This window comes from Sapajus apella, unplaced genomic scaffold (assembly GCF_009761245.1).
Source record: "Sapajus apella isolate SASKATOON/1434 unplaced genomic scaffold, GSC_monkey_1.0 scaffold44, whole genome shotgun sequence".
NCBI lineage: Eukaryota > Metazoa > Chordata > Mammalia > Primates > Cebidae > Sapajus > Sapajus apella.
Genome location: NW_022436984.1, coordinates 532652 through 550084, shown reverse-complemented (window position 1 = coordinate 550084; position 17433 = coordinate 532652). Strand labels below are relative to the sequence as shown.

Sequence of the window (17433 nt, the reverse complement as noted above, 5' to 3'; positions counted from 1 at the left end):
AGGCTCAGGGCAATGAGGGGGTCTGTGTGAATGGATGTAGACGAAGACAAGGTCTCCTAATTTACCACCCTCTTGGGCCCCCTCCTTCAGCCCAGCATCCTTGGACTCCCCTCAGCAAATAGACCCCAAAGGTGAAGAGCCAGGAAGAGGTGGAAATGGGGGAGTAGGGATGTGCTCAGTTGCCCTCAGCCACCTTGGGAGTCTGTCCCCCTCTCCCCTGCTGCCCGAGCTTCCCTGCTCCCACAGGCCAGCCAAGCAGGTTCCTCTCCAAGGGCTTGGCCCTTCCTGCGGCTTCACACTCATCCCTCTGCCTAGCATCCTCTTCCCAAATCCAGCCTATCACCTCACCAGTGAAGACCTCTGCTGCATCCCAATGGCCAGGATGGTTCACATTAGTCATTCTCTATCACTTTACTGACAGTTGCACAATCTGCACCCAGAGAGTGATACTTCTTCAAGGCCAGCACCTCCATCCACCTTTTGCTTTCTATGGTACTTAGATGGTGCTTGGCTAGTGGCAGATGCTCAGAGAATGCTAATCATCTTCCCCACCTTTCCCATCATCTACTCAAATAATCCTACTTTGGGATCTGCACCTGCTCTAGATGGAAAGCCATCTGGATGCTGTCAGTATTGTTGAGGCCCACCCCTTTCAGACTGGGGCCCAAGGGGTGTGGCATGAGTAAGGCACTTCTTCCTGGAGCCCTTTTGTGGTGCTAAACATTTAAACTGTGTGTCATTTCTTTTCTTTTATGAGACAGGGTCTGGCTCTATTGCCCAGACTGGAGTGCAGTGGCATGATCTCAGCCCACTGAAACTTCCACCTCAGCCTCCCAAGCAGCTGGGACTAAAGGCGTGCACCATTGCACCTGACTAATTTTTGTATTTTTTTTTGGTAGAGATGGGGTTTTGTCCTGTTGCCCAGGCTGGTCACCAACTCCTGGGCTCTTAATGATCCACCTATCTTGGCCTCTCAAAATGCTGTGATTATAGGTGTGAGCCACACCGCCTGGTCTAACTATGTGTGATTTCTGAAATTCCTTGTATCTATTAAAACAAAAAGGGTATACTGTGAACTAGAATGCAGACAGTGCATTAATTTTCTTAAGATTAAAAAATGTGGCGCCGGGCGCGGTGGCTCAAGCCTGTAATCCCAGCACTTTGGGAGGCCGAGGCGGGTGGATCACGAGGTCAAGAGATCGAGACCATCCTGGTCAACATGGTGAAACCCCGTCTCTACTAAAACTACAGAAAATTAGCTGGGCATGGTGGCGCGTGCCTGTAGTCCCAGCTACTCAGGAGGCTGAGGCAGGAGAATTGCCTGAACCCAGGAGGCGGAGGTTGCGGTGAGCCGAGATCACGCCATTGCACTCCAGCCTGGGTAACAAGAGCGAAACTCCATCTCAAAAAAAAAGAAAAAAAAAAAATGTGGCTTCAACAATCACCAAAGGCCACAAATTGTATGATTATATTTATATGAAATGTTTAGAATCAGCAAAACCATAGGGACAGTAAGTAGATTAGTGGTTGCCAGGGGCTAGAGGGTTGGGGAAGAGGTAGTCGTGGAAGAAACGGGGAGTGGCTGCTAATGGATATGGGGTTTCTTTTGGGGTGGTGAAAATGTTCTAAAATTAGACTACGGTGATGACTACACAACTCTGTGAACACACTAGAAACCATTGCATTGCACACTTAGTACGGGTGAACTCTATGGTATGAAAGTTGTATCTCAATAAAGCTGTTCAAACATGCTTCAAGGGTATTCCCAACTTGTACCAGGGTGCTGCAGGCCAAGCTCACAAGCTCCCAGAGGTATGAGCTCCTTTTCCTTACCATTCCGGGCAAGGTTTGAGAAGCAGTGATAGGAAAGGAATGGAAACTCCAGCATGGTCCACAAGTCAAGAAAACAGGTACAGGCCTGGGGGGCAGGTTAAGACTGTCCCGCATTCCTGGTCAGCAGCTGAAACTGAACCTGTGTAAAGGGGGAGGCTGCCAACAGCCTGAAGCCCATGTCACAGCTGTGGCCAAGTGCCAGGGGGGATGGTTCACACAGCTGAACACTGGAGGAAGGGATAGGCCGGAGGCAATGCAAGTGGCTGGCTCAGTGAAAAAGTGAAGGGACATTCTGGTGATGTGTGGGAAGGGGTTGGGCTCCTCACATGGTTTGTAAGGAAGATAATTTTGGAGGCGGGTGGTGGGGGATGGGGAGCCACTCCTCCCCCTGAGTTGGAGAGAGGCCTTCAGAGTGCATGTGTCAGATGCTACAGGGTCTATTCCAAAAAGGGGATGCCAAGGAGAGGGCACCTCAACAAGTCCCCTCTCCTCCACCCGAACAAAACCCAACAAAAAAACATCAGAGGCAGGCAGAAACAGCTTCTGGAATAGGCTGTACACATTGAAAAGGGCCATGTAATGGGGTGTTGATCACTCCTACACCTGCTTCCGGTAAATTCCTCTGCACAGCTCTGTCCCAGCCTCCCTTCCCACCAACTTGGGCAACACAGCTCCCCCACTCTGCTGGTCCTCCACACAGAGGCTGGATGTGCTTGCCATCCAGGTGACTTCCACCAGCCTTGTCACAGTCAGGCACACAGTGGCCGTCTGCCAACATCCAGGCAGAAGCCAGGGAACAGGTAGGGATGGGAAGGGGGAAGGAAAAGTGCAGACCCAGAAGAAAAATAATTAACAGATATGCAATGCCTTCAGAGGCAAAATGAGCCGGGAAAACATGGATGATAAATGATGAGATTATCATAGCTTGGGGGTCCATGCCTCCCAGTATGCCTGGCATAGACCTAGTTTATTCCTATAGACCTAAGTAGATTATTAATAGCAAATAATAATCACTCTCCAAAGTGCTCTGCTTTGAAATATAAATTATATGACCACCCAAGTGAGAGCATTTCAGGAATTTATTGTGAGATACATTCACGAAAAGAAAGAGAAATAAATTCAGCTCAACACCTTCACTGATAACCAACTTGCTGAGAGGCCTTGTGCCAAGCGCCAAAAGAGAACCCTGTATTAGTTTTCTATGCTGTGTAACAAATTATCACAAATTTAGTGGCATAAAGCAACACAAGCTTATTTCCTCACACTCTGTGGGTCAGGAGCCCCGGGTCCTCTGCTTAGAGCCTCACAAGGCTGCAATCAACATGCTGGATGAGCTGTGTTCTCATCTGGAGACTTGCCTGGGGAAGAACTTCCTTCCACACTCACTCACATTGTTGGCAGAATTCATTTCCACGTGGTTGCAGGCCCTCAGCTAGAGGCCACCCTCAGCTACTAGAAGCACCAATTTCTTGCCAAGCGGGCTTTCCCAAAATAGCCACTTAGTTCATCAAGCAAAAAGAGTTTCCAAAGGGAGTTTGCTAGCAAGGTAAGTTATTATTTAACATAGTAAGACAAAGGACATTCCCATCACCTCTGCTGTATACTATTAGCTAGAAGCAGGTCACAGGTCCTGCCCCTACTCACCCAAGAGTGTAAACACCAGGAGTTAGAGATAATGGTTGGGGGTGGGGGAGTGGCATGAATCAGTTTTCACGTCCTTAGAGAGAAAATATGTCCACAAGTAACTGAAACACAAGGCAAAATGAAATGAACACTCTACATGAGGACGCCAACTCTATAGGAGCATCCAGAGTCCTTCTAACCCATCATCTGAGACCAAAGAGGGCAAAAATCACCAGACATTCTCTCTGCACTGATACCACTCACTGGAAGCTGAAGTGCCCTGCGGGTTCCTCCTTTGTGAAATGACTAAATGTCGTCTAAAGTTCTTTTAGCCCCAATATCCTGTGATGACACCTGGCCCACTGCAGGTGTTCACTAAGTGCTTACTGCCTGGAGGAAGGGATGAAGGGATAAGCAGACATACACATTACTGTGGGAAGGTTCACAATGCCCAGTTAGTGCTTCTCATCTTCTGTGTTCTACAGATCCAACCAAGTTTTCCTCTGAATAAAAAAGATTCAAAGGGGAAATATTGGAAATGCTATTTGATAGTCAGCAATAATGGGTCATTCCGACTTTCCTGATCCCAGAGTGTTTCTTGTTTGAATGGGCAGTCAAAAAAACACGGTCTGTCTGTTCAGTAAGCCTGAAAGCTCAACTCCGCATGCTTGTGTCTTATTTCGGAGGCCTGCATCTGGGGGGTCTGTTTGAGAACATAAGCCATCCACATGGGCCCAAGAACTTCACCCTTCTCAAGTCTTCTTGAGTCTCTGACAGGGTGAGCCAGAGCCAGCCAAGGGTGCCAAATTATTATTATTGTTTAGACAAGGAAAACATACACATGATAAACATTTAAAACCGTGTAAATTGTGAATTTTCCCAGCTCCTCCCTCACCCCTCCAGAGACAAACACCATTGTAGGTTTTGTTGTGTTTCCTTCCATGGACAGTCTACGCATATTTAAGAATATATGTATATATTCCACATGACATACTGTATTACAGAAATGATGGCACACATTAAATATTGTTCTGCACTGTTTTCTTCCCATTCAATGATATATATTGGATGTTGTTCTACATTAGAACAGAAATACTTGCCTTAGTCTTTGTAATGGCTGTATGGTAGTCCTTTGTAAGGTTGTGTCATAATGCATTTCATTCATTCTCCAATGATAGGTCATGTCTAATTTTTTGCTAGTACAAGTAATGCTGCAATAATAGCCCTTCGTATTTCTCATCAAGGACATGTGCTTGTATATCTTTAGGAAAAAAGATATGCTAGCAGTGGTACTGCCGGGTTAAAAGGAATGTGCAGTTTTAATTTTGATAGATAGTGTCAAACTGCAAATCTGCCAGTTTTCACCAATAAAGAATTGTGACAGCTCAGCAACACAGGGTGTCTGTCACAGGACATAAAGTAGTCAGGACAGCACCCAGTCTGCATCTTCTCATCTGACAGATACAGGAAGGGAGAGACATTTTGCTAAACTCCTTATGTAAGGGAGTTTACATTCTCCAATTGTCATATTGTCCTGCCTATTTCCATTTGACAGTATGTCCCTTTGATAGTTTTTATATGCCTTTGTTTGTTTGTTTGTTTGTTTGAGACAGAGTCTTGCTCTGTCGCCAGACTGGACTGCAGTTGCGCGATCTCAGCTCACTGCAACCTCCACCTCCCGGGTTCAAGCGATTCTCCTGCCTCAGCCTCCCGAGTAGCTGGGACTACAGGCGCATGCCACCACACCCAGCTAATTTTTGTATTTGTAGTAGAGATGGGGTTTCACCGTGTTGGCCAGGATGGTCTTGATCTCTTGACCTTGTGATTTACCTGCCTCGGCCTCCCAAAGTGCTGGAATTACAGGTGTGAGCCACAGCGCCCAGCCTATATACCTTTGTATATTGCAAAGCACCTACCTTAGCATCTAGACAATACCATCAGCTCCACTTAATGCTCACCACATGCCCACCAGACTCAATGCACACAATCGCTTTAGTTCTCTAGAAGCCTGTGAGGTCAATATTAACATCTTTTTAACTCACAAGGAAACAGGCTTGGGGAGATAAAATGACTTTGCCCAAGTCTCTCGTGCCTAGAAAGTAGCAGTGAGGATTCCAAACCTAACTCTCTCCCATGCACTAGCTCCTTCCTGGAAATTGCACTGCCCGTTGCAGGCACTCAGGAAATAGGTGCATTTCTGAGAGGAGGTTCAAGCCCATCTCAAACAACAGCTCAAGGCAAGTGAAGGGGCACAGTTATCGGACAGCAAATCTCTCTCTCCCTTGCCAGGCAGCACTAACATTCATTTTCATTTCTGGCTATTTGCACTCTGTTCCTAGATACTCAGAACTTAGCAATGGGTGTGCCTCATAATTGAATAATCTCTCTGCAACATCGAGACCATTTAATTTCTGTCATAACGGCCAACTTCAGATGCTATCTGGTACTGAGACCGCACAATTTTATAGAATTAATTGATAAAAATCAGCTTCGCTTGGAATCTTTCATCCTCCAAATTATTCCTGTTAATGACTGATTATCTCACACAATTTTATTCCTACTTTCACACAAATTCTTCAATGACCAACTTGCCAACTAAGGCTATTAGAAAAGTATTTGCTGATCAGGAAACTGTGAAGTTGGTCCTGAAATAAAGGAATTAACATGTATTTATACACTTCTCTTAATGTGAAAACTATCAGGTACTATGGATAGAATTGTACCCCCTACACCAAAAACATTTGTTAAAAAACACAATCTCTATTCTCAAAAACATACTATCAGCTAGGTATGAAAAGAATGTATGTGATGTTCACAACAATATGAATTGTTTTATGGTTGTGTTATCTAAAATAATTAAAAACTTGGATATAACTTTAATGTTCATCAATCAGTAAATGTGTAAATAGAATCTAATAACATAAAAACAAAATGGATTTTAAAAATGGAATCTAGTACATTCCAATGGAACTGAAGACTGTCACTTAAAAGCTTCCATTTGTAAATCAGGTAGAGACATGGAAAAGTTTTGATGAAAGAACAGAATATCAAATAATTTCCATGCTGTGCTAACAACTCTGTAAAAATATATGTAAACATACAGACAAGGCTTGAATGGAATCAGCCAAAATTACATTAGCTAGACAAGCAAAATTTTCTATGGGTGGTTTATAATTGATTAAATATTGGAGTATTAGATTTATATGTTTTAAAGTACAAAATTAGGCCAGGTGTGGTGGCGGACATCTGTAATCCCAGCACTTTAGAAGGCCAAGGAGGGAGGATTGCTTTAGCCAGCAGTTCAAGACCAGCCTGGGCAATACAGGGAGACCCTATCTCTACAAAAAAAAAAAAAAAATTAGCTGGTGTGGTGGCATGGCATGCACCTGTACCTGTGGTCCCAGCTACTTGGGAGGGTGAGGTGAGAGGATTGCTTGAGCCTGGGATATTGAGGCTGCAGTGAGCCCCCAATTGTGCCACTGTACTCCAGCCTGGATGACAGCGAGACCTTGGTCTCAAAAAAAAATTACATCCTATATTATAAAAGATATGAAATATGAACTATCTAAGTGCTTAAGGGACTCAGAGTTTAAGCAGTTAGTTTAGGTTTTAAAGGTATGTTAAGTCTGATCTCATTCACTTGTTTGTATAAAGATACATACCAAACATGGCAGGACACATGCTAAAAAAAATATTTCTCAGGAATAATTTGTGCTGTGAATGGATCTCACAGGGAAAAACCAGCCAAGTTAGGATTTCATGACTGCCTTGGCAGGCTCCTTTGGCTGCTCACGTTTCATTACTACCATCCTATAATTATGCCTAAACTATTGTCCTTTACCCACACTGGCCATGACCATCACTGCCATCTCTCCTGGGCCACATGATGATACGGGCCTTGGATATGAGATGCAACAGCCTGAAGGTTAGTGCTCACATCTTTGTGCTTCACCTTTTTAGTTGCAGAGGTTCTTTCCATTATAATCCAACTGTAAAAAAAATCACGTCTATTTCAGATCTTTTCAGAAACCTACCAAAAATAAGATAAATGTCATAATTCTATTCCCTAGTAAGAAATCTCAACTCTGTGATTCCAAGCTGGACATTTTTTTTTTTTTTTTTGAGAGACAGAGTCTTGCTGTGTCACCCAGGCTGGAGGGCAGTGGAGTGATCTCAGCTCACTGCAACATCCACCTCCTGGGTTCAAGCGATTCTCCTGCCTCAGCTTCCCAAGTAGCTGGGACTACAGGTGTGTGCCATCATGCCCAGCTAATTTTTGTATTTTTTAGTAGAGACGGAGTTTCATTATATGTTGGCCAGGCTGGTCTCGAACTCCTGACCTAAGGTGATCTGTCCACCTCGGCTCCACAAAGTGTTGGGATTACAGGCGTAAGCCACCACGCCCGGCTGGGACTTTTTATAAGCCACAGAAATTACACAATTCAAAATCACTATTTGACCCAATATAATAAATATAAATTAGTTAACAATAAAAACCACTTGTTAATCTTGCCCGAGGCTGTCAGGACATCTCTGGAATGATCTTTGGACCAATGTTGCATTTATAATCTAATTTTTATCTTTTCCTTAAGAAACATGAGTTAAGAAAACTGCTGTAGCCAAGACTAAGGTAGATGTACACTGTTTAGTTTAAAAGTGTTCATTTCAGCCAATCAACTGGTTGTTTATGAACAATTCTTAAAAACTAATGTAATATATATATAATATATATGCATATATTGTATATATAATTTTTTAACTGATAGATTACTATGGAGTCAGAGATAAAGCTTAAAGTTCTACTTTTCACTGAAGAATAAGATTTGGAAGCCAACCTCTGATCAAACCGTAATATTGGGCCAGTCTTTAGGATTTTGGTTTAATCACTGCATTGCATACCTCAGAGGATTTTTTTTTTTTTTAATTTCACCATTAATCTTAGTGTTTGGCACAATTTACTAAAACAGAACACATATGTACCCCTGACCCAGTAATTTCACTCCTAGATATATATATATACCTATTTTATATATATATGTGCCTATTATATACCTAGGAGTGAAACTGGGTCAGGGGTACATATGTTCACTAAGACACCTATTAGAATGTTCAATCCAAATACCATTAGCAACAAAACTGACACATTTGGTACATGCATACAATGGGATGCTATACAGCAATGAAAATGAGCAAATTAAATACAACAGTAGGAGAAATCTCATATAACCCTGAGCACAACAAGCCACTGTCAAGAGAATATGGACTACATGATTCCATTTGTAAAAAGTTCAAAAATAGGGAAAGCTGATTGATCTATGTGTAAGGAGTCAGGATATGGAGGAAGAATACTAAGTAACTAGAGACTCTGAGTATTGATAATTTTGTTTCTTTCTTTTTTTTTTTTTAATAATAAGATTTTGAATCAGGCAGCCCTCTGAGCCATAGTAGGCTCAGAGACTCCAATCTTCTGTTTCTTAATTTGGTGCAGATTACATGGGCATGTTTCATCAACTACCCACTTATGGTTTGTACACTTCTCTGTTTATCTGTTACACTTCACTAAAAAGTTTTTTTAAAAAATGCACCCTCAGCCACTGTACCCCCAAAAGTGACCGTTTCATGTATGTGTATTGCTGCTTGACAATACAGCAAAATTAAAAATTTAAGTAACTTCATTAAGGTTGAAAGTGTTTCACATATGCTGGAAACAGGAGCAAAAAGACATTAAATGAAAAAAATTGGGGGTTGTTTTTGAATTTTATAACAGAACAAACATATCAATCTACAAGGTCAGAAATCCGAAGTAAAAAATGAGAAAGGAGGTGACTTCTGTATCAATAGTGGATCTTGCTCTGCAGAAGGACAAAGGGAAGGACAGGACTAGACAAAAGGAGGGAGAATAAAGACCCAAGGCCTAAGAAATTCGAGCCAGCCCATGGCAGATTTGAAATCAACAAAAGGCAGCCTAATGGACACTGGAGTGACACAAAGATGGTGTGATTGAGTACCAGGCACTACTAATGTATGGGAGACACACATTCACAGGGAGTCCAGGCAGCAACAGACCCCAAACCCTTTGCTGAGCCAAGGAAAGTGGACAGATGTTAGGTAGTGGGGAGTGACACATGCACAATTCAGAATGCAAAAATTCTCCTTTTTTCCCAAGAGAATCTAGTCATTCACAAAACCTCAACCTTACTTGGGCCAGATGATTTTTAATTTAAAAGGGAGGCTAGGCACGGTGGCGCATGCCTGTAATCCTAGCACTTTGGGAGGTAGAGGCCGGCAGATCACCTGAGGCCAAGAGTTTGAGACAGCCTGGCCAGCATGGTGAAACTCTGTCTCTACCAAAAATACAAAAATTAGCAGGGCACAGTGGTGCATGCCTGTAATCCCAACTGCTTGGGAGGCTGAGGCAGGAGAATCACTTGAACCTGGGAGGCATAGGTTGCAGTGAGCCAAGATAACACCACTGCACTCCAGCCTGGATGACAGAGTGAGACTGTGTCTCAAAAAATAAAATAAAATAAAATAAAATAATAGTAATAAAAGAAAAGTAAAATAAAAAAATTTAAATGGGGCACCAGAGTCTCAATAGCTGGAAAATCCTGTAAAATATCATCAAAACCATTCAGTCAGTCATTCTTTCAATATTATCTGTTGAATGCTTACTCTGAGCAATATTTTGGGCTAGAAGCCACATTGAAGAGAAAAGAGATCTGAATTCTGTTTTAAACAAGGTAAGGTGTACCATTTTGTAATGGGATAGCATCTTGCTAAATTATTTAGTTTACTGTGACTCTCACACCCAACTCATAAGGTTCTTGGTAGTGTTTAAAAGCATGGATCCTGTTATGGTTAGGGTTTCTTTCTTTCTTTTTTTTTTTTTGTTTTTTTTGTTTTTTTGAGACAGTCTCATTCTGTCGCCCAGGCTGGAGTGCAATGGTGCGATCTCAGCTCACTGCAACCTCTACCTCCCGGGTTCAAGTGATTAAGTGATTCCTGTGCTTCAGTCTCCTGAGTAGCTGGGGCTACGCATGTGTACCACTATGCCTGGCTAATTTTTGTATTTTAAGTAGAGACAAGGTTTTACCATATTGGCCAGGCTGGTGTCGAACTCCTGACCTCAAGTGATCCTCCTGCCTCGACCTCCCAAAGTGCTGGGATTACAGGCATGAGCTACCGTGCCTGGCCTGGTTAGTTCTTTGTGTCAACTTTGCTAGGCTATAGTACTGTTATCCAATAAAAGATTCATCTAAGTGTTACCGTGAAGGTATTTTGTGGATGTGGTTAACATCTACAATCAGTTGACTACATTCTTCTTAAATTTTTAAATTTCTGAGATAGAGTCTTGCTCTTTTGCCCAGGCTGAAGTGCAGTGGTGTAATCACAGCTTACTGCAGCCTTGACCTCCAAGGCCCAAGCAATCCTCTGACGTCACCCTCTCAAGTAGCTGGGACCAGAGACATGTGCCACCGTGCCTGGCTAATTTTTTTTTTAAACTTTTGTAGAGATGGAGTTTCTCTATGATGCCCAGGCTAGATGGTTGACTTTAAGGAAAAGAGATTTTCCTTGATAGTGTGGGTGAGCCTCATATGATTAGTTAAAAGGCTTAAAAGAAAAACTGAGTTTTCCCTGAGAAAGAAGAAATTCTAGGTAAAATGTGAACCACGAGCTCCTGCCTAGAGTTTCCAGTCTGCCAGCCTTCCCTGCAGATATGGGACTTGCCAGCCTCTCCAACTGCATAAACCAATCCTATTGGTTTTGTTTTTCTGGAGAACTGATTTTCTGTTTTTTTTCTGGAGAACTCCAGTTATCCTGGAGGACTGACACAGATGGTAATAAAGCCCCTTGGGTTCAAAGCCGGGCTCTGCCACGTCCCCATCTGGGTGTCCGTTTTACCTTTGTTGCCTAATTTGTAAAATTGGGATGATAACAGTAACCTAATGTGTAGGAATCAGAAACATCCCTGGCATAGAATAATTCTATGGTTCCAAGTTGTACAAAATTCTGTATTTCTTATCTGGAAAACCGGAGCTATCTTTATTCCTAACAATTTGCCATCAACCAAACACGGTGACTCTTTCCCACAACAAAAACTAAACAGCTTTGGGACAACAGCTCCTCATCAGGCACGCCAGCCTAACCCCACTCAAAGGAAAGATGCAGCAAAGCTGAGGTCACAGCACTTCTGGAACACTCTTAATTCTCCAAGTGCTCAGCTGCTAAAAACAGCTGAGCTTAAAGAGGCTGCCAGGAAACAGACTCCACACAGAGCTATTTCTACTATTTGCAAGGGTGGGAGTTTTAGAAAGGGGTCCTAATCATTCCGTCTGTTCCCACTGTTAATCCCTACAGCAACTTGCCATGGCCCCTTGGGATGAAAGATTAAAAGAGGAATCAAAGTGTTGTTTTTGTGGACACACATTTTAGGGGGAGAATATAATGATACTGCTGATGGTGATGATAACTTTTACTGTACACTTACTAGATGCCAGACACTGCTCTTAGGGCTAAACATTAACTCATGTAAACCTCAGAACAACCCCGGAGGTAGACACTGTTAGGTTGGTGCAGACATCACTGCAGTTTTTGTCATTAAAAGTAATGGCAAGGGCGGGCGCGGTGGCTTATGAGGTCAGGAGTGCAAGACCAGCCTTACCAATATGGTGAAACTCCTCTCTACTAAAAATACGAAAATTAGCTGGTCGTGGTGGCACGTGCCTGTAGTCCCAGCTACTTGGGAGGCTGACGCAGAAGAATTGCTTGAACCTGGGAGGCAGAGGTTGCAATGAGCCAAGATCGTGCCACTGCACTCCAGCCTGGGTGACAGAGTGAGACTCCATCTCAACAACAACGACAACAACAAAAAGTAATGGCAAAAACAGCAATTACTTCTGCACCAAACTAATACAACCATCTTCATTGCACAGATAAACAGAAAGTGGCCAAGGTGAAATCTGAACCCAGGCTTTCAGGCTCTCCCTCATGTGCATACTACCTCTGAGCCTGGATTGTGAAGAGGGAGGAGGAAGGCGAGGGAACAAGTACAAAACGGGGCTGTGATTGATGGGAATGCTTGGCAAGCTCGAGTTCAATCAATGGTTAAATCAACTTATTTTAAATGAAACAAGTTTCAAAGACTGAAGTAGAAGCAATCATACACCATGTTCCTCCCTGAATATCTTTTGTTCAAGTGTATAATTTGTGCCCACTTTTATACATAAATATCAAAGCTCACAAAAGATTCATGCTATGGTATTTCAAACTTTCATCTTCGTATAAAAAAAGTAAGGCGAAGTGATTTTGAAATTATTTCTCATTTATCCAGTAGCAGTGCAATGAAATCAAACACCTGCTTACTTGAAAAATGATAAAACACATTTATTCTCGTTTGCTCCCATATTACACCGAATTTTCCCTATAGGACTTCACATTGATAAAGATATTCTGTTCTACAGGATTCCTGTGAACTAAGTCTTAGATGACTTTTCTGGAATATCTTCTTATACCTCAGAGAACAAAAAAGATAAACAGGATCATATTCTATCAGAAACTGGTAAATTTTCCTATCAGGAAGATGGACTAGGTCTCAGATACTCTTGTCCAACTTCTCTGGCTCTCAATATTTTTCTATGCCCTAGGAACATGAAGTGAACAATTTGCTTTCACCCCAGAGACCTGCCTATAGTCATGCTGTCCTTTGGCTTACAGTCCCTTGGAGCTAATGCAGGATCATACAGAACCCTGGGTCAGGGGAGCTATTAAGAAGGGGAGGCTGGGCACGGTGGCTCACACCTGTAATCCCAGCACTTTGGGAGGCTGAGGCAGGCGGATTATCTGAGGTCGGGATTTTGAGACAGCCTGACCAACGTGGAGAAACTCCGTCTCTACTAAAAATAAAAAATTAGCCAGGCGTGATGGCACATGCCTGTAATCCCAGCTACTTGGAGGTTGAGGCAGGAGAATCACTTGAACCCAGGAGGCGGTTGCAGTGAGCTGAGATCGCACCATTGCACTCCAGCCCGGGCAACAAGAGCGAAACTCCATCTCAAAAAAAAAAAAAAAAAAAAAAAAAGGAGGGGGGATTTCTCAGATATCTATGAGATGTGGAAGTGCCATAAATGAAGTTTACACCAAGTCCTGAGACCTGATTTTGGCCAACTGTGTAAATTTCCCTTGCTGTGGAACTCTTTCCAGAGATAGAAGCATTGAGAATAATGCAACGCTCCTGCTGTTTGCACCTAGAGAGGCTATGCTGACAACAGCCAGGTCTTCATGTCCCATGAACATCTTTGTGTACCTAGCTGAGGTCCCCAAGCTCAAGAAGGGCACCCTGGAATTCTGGGGACATAAAGTCCTTCTCTGGGGCCACCTGCCTCTCCCCTTGCTGGGTCCTGTCTTCCAGGTATTTTACTGGAGCAGCACCAGCAGAAGATAGGAGAGGGAAGCTGCCTTCTCTCCATCTTGCCTGTAAAAATGGGCTGGTCATACCAGCATTCTTCATCTATGGATTCCCTGCCCTGAGGAACAGATTGGGATGGATGTTCACAGAGTGCTTTAAGAGGATTACATCCTTTTAAAAATCTATAAAATTATTACAAAAAAGAATAAGCCAACAAAACACTCCCTCCTGAAACTGTTCCCTTTGGGTAATAACATGAAAACATTTCCCATTGAGAGCTCTCTCACAAGAAAAAAACCTTCACTGTCAGATTTCTGGGTTTCCAATATTGAGATTCCTAGTTTTTGTGTTCTCTGAATGTATATATGTGTGTGCGTATACATAAACACACACATATATAATTTAATTAAAATATAGTATGTGTATATGTGTGTACATGTGTATATACATATTAATATATGCATATATAATTTGGTTAAAATATGGTTAAAAACCACCAACAAACAATGTTCCAGCTAGTCCTTCCAGACCAGTTTTGTAAATTCTGCGAGGCACCTCCTCAAAACACCGTCCTTTAAAACCAGCAAGACATAGCCTACTGCTGACTCCCTATGGCCAGACAGGACACCCAGACAAGAGGCCTTCACCATGGAAGCTATCATCTGTCCTGGGTAGGAGCCAACAGCCACAGCACAGTTTCACCTTATGCACCAACCTGGTTAAGAAAGAAAATCCTGAGGTTTCAAGGCTGGTTAAGAGAGCCAAGAGGCTCTCAGTTAACTTAGTTGCAAATGTAAGCAGCATCTAGTTCCACAATGCCAAGTATAGCCTAGTCTGGGAGCAAAAAACGCTCCTGCCTTTTTTTTTTTTTTAATGAATGGCAATTTAAAATAACTTTATGCTAAAGATTTACCTTTAACTTGTCTGCTAACCAATTATCAAAGCAACAGTGCAACATAGAATTCTGTCTTTGGCTGTCACTCACTTCACATGACAAGGCGCTGCAGCGCTGACTTGCAAGGTGTTTAGGCAGCTGGCAAGAGGCTGAGCGCATGGAGGCTGCTGAAAGCCTGTTTTAGGCTTCCATTCGGTTCATCTGCTTTCCCATGGGCAAGCAGCCACCGCCTATCACAGAGCCACCCCAGTCTTAGGTCAGCAGACAATATGGGCGAAGTCTGCAAAAGATGCACTGGTTTGGGTGTGGTCACTGGCAAAGGAAAGCACTGGTCCCATAGCAGCGGCTCAGAAACCGAGAGCCGCACCCTTGGCGGGTCATTTCTACCCTCTTCTCTGCAATTTCACCACAATCCGCACCAGCCCTTACAGCTCCCCCTAGGAAAGCACACTCGGACTCGGACCGCCTCCGCAGACAAAGCCGCTGCTCTGGGAACTCGCGCTGCACCGAGGCGACCTCCAGCCTCTGGCCCTTGCGTCGCCGCCCAGCAGCTCTGCGCCGATAACCACGCCGCGTCTCAGCTGCAGGTGGACAGCGCTGGGCAGGCGGCGCTGCACTAGAAAGCACCAAGCCGGGAGGGGCTGTCTACAGGCGCCAGGCGGGGGGAGTGCCTCCCACTCGGGATTCCTGACGGGGTCGGGCCCCCACACAACCCCAAAGACAGCACGTGCCTGGAGGTTCCGCAAGGAATATTGCCGGTACCAGAAAACGCACCCTGCGTCCTGGGGGACCCTGGTTCGTCGTGGGGAGGACACCAGGGTCGGCTATTGTTCTCCGGGTCTCCCCGAAGGGAGATGTCCCGTCTGCTGCCTCCCTGGCAGCACCTGCTGCTGGGCAAAGCCTTTGAGCTCCTCGAGAAAAGGGCGTGCCGAGGGCGCCGCGTAAGATCACAAAACCCTGAACGGGTCGCTACCAGCTGGTTTCAAGCCTGGAGACAAAGCTGCTCACAGGGCCAGCCCAGCCGGGTCCCGGATCCACCACTATCCTGGGTCCCCAGACCGGGTCCCAGGGCCACGCCCAGCCGGCCACCTGGGCCGCCGGGCCCAGAGCCTGGTACTGGGGGTCTTCGGGCCCGAGACCGCCTCTCAACTGCCTGCTGCTCCCTCCTCAAGAGCCCCCCCTTCCCAGGAGGCCCCCTCCCCCGCACAGCGCGGGTCTCCTCCTCCCTCCTCAAACCCAGGCGGTCTCCACCCGCCGGCATCCCTCCTCCCCTCCCCATTCTTCAGCAGACTCAGCCTCGCCCGGGGCCACCTGCACTGAGCTCCATCCCTCGCTCTTCGGACCCGCCCCTGCCGCTTCTCTTTCCTCCTCAAACCCTAGTTCCCACTCCCTGCTCCCCCAGACCCACTACCTGTCCCCACCCAGCTCCCCAGCCTTCTGCATCCCCATCTTTCCTCAACCCAGGCCTCCCCTCGCCCTCTCTCGGCCTCTCCAGCTCCTACTCCAGCCCGGTCCCCAGGCCCGGGGCGTCGACGTCCGTGCCCGCCGAGATCGATGCTGCGAGGCGGGCTCCCGCGCTGGGCTCCGGCCGAGGGACCCAGCTCGGCACCTGCTCCAGGCTGGGCAGCCTCAGGAGGCCTTTGTGGCTCCGGAGGGTGGCTCGGAGGCGGCGGACGAGTCCTCTGGAGGCGTCTGCTCCGTCAGCCGGGCAGGTGGAACAGACCGCCGGGTCAGGTCCAGGCTGGGCAGATCGCAACCCGGGGGCGAGAAGGACCGAGGGTGTGTATCTGGGTGGTGTGTGGGACCGGGGACGGTGCGGATCCTGGGACCGGCAGGACTGGCCCCCGGCCAGAGCCGCCCCCGCCCAGCCCTCCAGCGGTCCACTGCACCGCGCCCAGCGAGGGGGGCGGCCCACTACGTGCTAGGCGCGAAATCCCTCGGCCGAGCCGCCTCCTCACCCGAGTACTCCCCAACCCCGCGAGCACACACATTAAACGCCTACTGTGAGCAAGGTCCGGCACGGCGCTCTGTGGGGGTACAAAGAGGACCCCAAGAACGCTCCGGCGTAGCCCCGAAGGCCACCTCCCAACCCCAAACCACACCTCCCGTCGCGTCCCCTGCGGCCGGGCCTCAGGTGCACCCAGCTCCCCACCCTTTTGTGAGCCTCACGGAGAAACAGAAGGGGGAGAGGAGGATGTCCTAGCCCGGGGGGGTAAGCCCACCGACCCCCCTGCCATCACCCACTCCTCCGGGATGCTGCGGCCGCGAGGGCCCGTGGCTCTGTCGGTCTCCGTCTCGCCTCGGCGCCGGAGCTGCGGGTGCTCGGGGCGGCGGCGGCGGCGGCTGCACGCTCGCTCGCTCGGGGGCCGCCTCAGCGCGCCCAGCGCGGGAGTCCGGAGTGGTGAGCGGGGGAGGGGCGCGGGTGGGGGCTGGGAGCGGCCTCCGCCAATCACCGCGCGGCCGGCTCCTCCCGCCGCTCCCCACCTCAGCTAGCAGGTTAAGAGGAAGCGGGGACAGGAGGCGCCCGCATCCTCGGCGCCGCGCGCGGCCGCCTCCTGGGGACTACAACTCCCGGCAGACTCTGCGGCAGGGCCGGGGTCCGAGAGCGGTCGGAGGGCGCGGCCGCAGAACTCTCTGACCCCGCTAGCGCCAGGGTCCGCGTTCCCGCGGGTTTCCA

The 17433-nt window shown here is 46.6% G+C and overlaps 1 protein-coding gene across 2 annotated transcripts in view; it reads right to left on the bottom strand.

Annotated features, from left to right (window-relative positions):
* Positions 1 to 17161, bottom strand: part of DPYSL5 (dihydropyrimidinase like 5) — a 98651-nt gene extending 81490 nt beyond the window's left edge. The window contains exon 1 of one of the 2 annotated variants that reach the window (XM_032301266.1): positions 17001 to 17161. The gene's annotated coding sequence lies outside the window, so the exon portion shown is untranslated. Of the gene's footprint in view, positions 1 to 16365; positions 16448 to 17000 lie in introns of those variants that run through there. The other variant, XM_032301267.1, reaches the window with a different exon arrangement.
* Positions 17162 to 17433: the final 272 nt, after the last annotated feature.